This window comes from Eucyclogobius newberryi, unplaced genomic scaffold (assembly GCF_026437365.1).
Source record: "Eucyclogobius newberryi isolate DKJ021-1_F unplaced genomic scaffold, fEucNew1.0.hap1 SCAF_365, whole genome shotgun sequence".
NCBI classification, from domain to species: Eukaryota; Metazoa; Chordata; class Actinopteri; order Gobiiformes; family Gobiidae; genus Eucyclogobius; species Eucyclogobius newberryi.
In genome coordinates this window covers 27911-32500 of record NW_027316018.1, presented here as the reverse complement: position 1 = coordinate 32500, position 4590 = coordinate 27911, and positions in this window count along the sequence as shown.

The following is a 4590-nucleotide window of genomic DNA, read 5'->3' as shown; positions in this document are numbered from 1 at the left end:
GAAATTGGCCATTGAAACGGCTCTTGAGGTGTATTTTTATTACTCTGTCAACACAATAGACTGTTATAAGGTTTGAAATTTGGAACAACAAGAAGATTTGTAGATGTTACTTTTATCGTGTGAACCATTATTTTTCATAGTATTTCCATAAATCCTCCACCAGAGGGCAGCAGTTTAAACATTTACCAACATTATGACGGCACTGTTAGCCAAGGTCTCCTTCAAGGGCACACCTCATATCTGCAAAGTCACATGTAGCACAGAGAGGACTACAAGGCTAACAATATTTGAAAAAAGAGAATCAGTTGACTTTAGTTTAAGATAATCTTTTATGTCCTATTATTCCACTAATTTTATGCAATTGTAATATGCACATATAACATCATTCCTTGATTTGCAAAGTGAATTTTGATGGAGAGAGGAAAGTTACGTGATCATGCGTCAAGTCTCTCCTCCAGCCTTACCTTTTTATTCTTATCAAATATGCATGGGTCCCTGAGTGTAGGCATAATGTATTCATAGATCCCCGTTGCTCTAGAAATCTTCCCATCAGCACTTTGACTATAGCATCTGTGCCTGTGTGTGTGAGGAGGAGAGTGGATGATCAATAAACACAGATCACAATCATTTTGAAGCAGACTCTACAAAGAGTTACAAGGAGACAGCAGGGAAAGTGGTGGGCGGCATGCAGTCGGTTTGAACATTTTCCCATGAAAAAGTGTTCAGAAGGAATTGCTTGAATTCTTTTGGGATTTTCTTAAGGCCTATGTAGTGCTCTGTTGTATTTTGCACACACTGTTATCTAAGAAGACATTTTGCATACAGATTTTTATCTCATATTCTTAATAATAGGTCACGCTATATACTTTCATTATGTCATAATTTCATATGGAGGGCATGGATCACTTCCGCACTTCCGGTCAAGCAGGAAGAATGGAAGGAATAGTCTTGGCACTAAATATGCTATACAGTGGATTGATTTGTGTAAAATATCCAATGTTCGTGTGATAATTTAACAATGCACCAGTTCCCTCGCCGCCTGAGAACAGCTTTTTAGTCAGTGTAGAACTTATTTTTCTCTTCAGGTCGGCAGCCCTATGTTAACTAATACAACTGGAAGAAGGGTTAGTCGTTATGGCGGCACTCAGGCGGAAAATAAAACCCTGAGAGAAATCACAGGTGATTTTGTATATCCAGTTGAATTTTAGATGTACTATCTTAGCAGATCATTATTCACTTGGTTAAATGATTGTTTTTACGGCATTTTCAATGCCCCCTTACCCCAGCCCTGTTAGGCTGCACTGCCTTTGCACCACTCGCATGTTTTCATCCGCCGTATAACGCAACAGCATAGGCATTGAAGTGTATTAAAACAAGGTCCATGCAAAGTTAGGCCTCATTCTGAGACTGGCTTTTAGGAATATGTGTGTTTCTACCAAAATGTCTATTCCACGGAATGTAAAGGGCCCACATCTGATTAACTAACAAATGGGAGATGTCTCCATTGGCTGCGAGGCCTTGAGATGCCTCGTATACATCTGTGTTTTCTTATGATCTCATTTCTGTAAGTTCTCCAGTTTTACAGAGGAGGGCTTTTCGGTCCTCATCCTACCCAAATATGGATATTCTTTACATCTGATCTCTTATTGGCTAACCGGCCTTAACATGTGTGATATCATACCTGTCAGATATTGTTTATCGGTCTTTGTGCGGTTTCAGTATATAAAGGCGAGGTACGCCCAGAGACGGGGTTCGTCTTCCTGATCATCGGCGACCCGGGCGCTGTTTTCTTCTGTCCTGTTATCTGATGCTGTTATCTGTATTAAACATCTTCGAAAAGTACAGAACAGTGTCCGCGACTTCTTCTTGTCACACACCACCCCATGGGAACATCACTTGAACCACATCAGCATCTACATGTCTACGGTCTAGTCCCGAATCCAAACTGCCTCTGAGCCACTACATTAATCCAGCAGTGAGTGTGTGCGCATAGTGACTGTGTGATCATAGTGAGTGTATGAGCATAGTGAGTGTGTGATCATAGTGACTGAGTGATCATAGTGAGTGTGTGAGTATAGTGAATGTGTGAGCATAGTGAGTGTATGAGCATAGTGAGTGCGTTAACATAATGAGTGTGTGAGCATAGTGAGTGTGTAAACATAATGAGTGTGTGAGCATAGTGAGTGTGTGAGCATAGTGAGTGTGTGAGAATAGTGAGTGTATGAGCATAGTGAGTGCGTTAACATAATGAGTGTGTGAGCATAGTGAGTGTGTGAGCATAGTGAGTGTGTGAGCATAGTGAGTGTGTGAGAATAGTGAGTGTGTGAGAATAGTGAGTGTATGAGCATAGTGAGTGCGTTAACATAATGAGTGTGTGAGCATAGTGAGTGTGTGAGCGTAGTGAGTGTGTGAGCGTAGTGAGTGTGTGAGCGTAGTGAGTGTGTGAGAATAGTGAGTGTATGAGCATAGTTAGTGTGTGAGCATAGTGTGTGTGAGTATAATGAGTGTGTGAGAATAGTGAGTGTGTGAGAATAGTGAGTGTGTGAGCATAGTGAGTGTGGGAGAATAGTGAGTGTGGGAGAATAGTGAGTGTATGAGCATAGTGAGTGTGTAAACATAATGAGTGTGTGAGCATAGTGAGTGTGTGAGCGTAGAGAGTGTGTGAGCGTAGTGAGTGTGTGAGAATAGTGAGTGTATGAGCATAGTTAGTGTGTGAGCATAGTGTGTGTGAGTATATAATGAGTGTGTGAGCATAGTGAGTGTGTGAGCATAGTGAGTGTGTGAAAATAATGAGTGTGTGAGCATAGTGAGTGTGTGAACATAATGAGTGTGTGAACATAGTGAGTGTGTGAGCATAATGAGTGTGTGAGCATAGTGAGTGTGTGAGCATAATGAGTGTGTGAGCGTAGTGAGTGTGTGAACATAATAAGTGTGTGAGCGTAGTGAGTGTGTGAACATAATGAGTGTGTGAGCGTAGTGAGTGTGTGAACATAATAAGTGTGTGAGCGTAGTGAGTGTGTGAGCATAGTGAGTGTGTGAGCGTAGTGAGTGTGTGAACATAATGAGTGTGTGAGCGTAGTGAGTGTGTGAGCGTGGTGAGTGTGTGAACATAACGAGTGTGTGAGCATAGTGAGTGTGTGAACATAATGAATGTGTCAGCGTAGTGAGTGTGTGAGCATAATGAGTGTGTGAGCGTAGTGAGTGTGTGAACATAATGAGTGTGTGAGCGTAGTGAGTGTGTGAACGTAATGAGTGTGTGAGCGTAGTGAGTGTGTGAACGTAATGAGTGTGTGAGCGTAATGAGTGTGTGAGCGTAGTGAGTGTGTGAACATAATGAATGTGTGAGCGTAGTGAGTGTGTGAACATAATGAATGTGTGAGCATAGTGAGTGTGTGAGCATAATGAGTGTGTGAACATAATGAATGTGTGAGCATAGTGAGTGTGTGAACATAATGAGTGTGTGAGCATAGTGAGTGTGTGAGCATAGTGAGTGTGTGAGCATAGTGAGTGTGTGAACATAATGAGTGTGTGAAGATAGAGTGTGTGAGCGTAGTGAGTGTGTGAGCATAGTGAGTGTGTGAACATAATGAGTGTGTGAGCATAGTGAGTGTGTGAGCATAGTGAGTGTGTGAGCGTAGTGTGTGAGCATAGTGAGTGTGTGAACATAATGAGTGTGTGAAGATAATGAGTGTGTGAGCATAGTGAGTGTGTGAGCATAGTGAGTGTGTGAGCATAGTGAGTGTGTGAACATAAAGAGCGTGTGAGCATAGTGAGTGTGTGAGCGTAATGAGTGTGTGAGCATAGTGAGTGTGTGAACATAAAGAGCGTGTGAGCATAGTGAGTGTGTGAGCGTAATGAGTGTGTGAGCATAGTGAGTGTGTGAACATAATGAGTGTGTGAGCATAGTGAGTGTGTGAGCATAGTGAGTGTGTGAGCATAGTGAGTGTGTGAGCATAGTGAGTGTGTGAACATAATGAGTGTGTGAGCATAGTGAGTGTGTGAACATAATGAGTGTGTGAAGATAATGAGTGTGTGAGCGTAGTGAGTGTGTGAGCATAGTGAGTGTGTGAACATAATGAGTGTGTGAGCATAGTGAGTGTGTGAGCGTAGTGAGTGTGTGAGCATAATGAGTGTGTGAGCGTAGTGAGTGTGTGAGCGTAGTGAGTGTGTGAACATAATGAGTGTGTGAGCATAGTGAGTGTGTGAGCGTAATGAGTGTGTGAGCGTAGTGAGTGTGTGAACATAATGAATGTGTCAGCATAGTGATTGTGTGAACATAATGAGTGTGTGAGCGTAGTGAGTGTGTGAACATAATGAGTGTGTGAGCATAGTGAGTGTGTGAGCATAGTGAGTGTGTGAACATAATGAATGTGTCAGCATAGTGAGTGTGTGAGCATAGTGAGTGTGTGAACATAATGAGTGTGTGAGCGTAGTGAGTGTGTGAGCATAATGAGTGTGTGAGCGTAGTGAGTGTGTGAGCGTAGTAGTGAGTGTGTGAGCATAGTGAGTGTGTGAGCGTAGTGAGTGTGTGAGCATAATGAGTGTGAGAGCGTAGTGAGTGTGTGAGCATAATGAGTGTGTGAGCGTAGT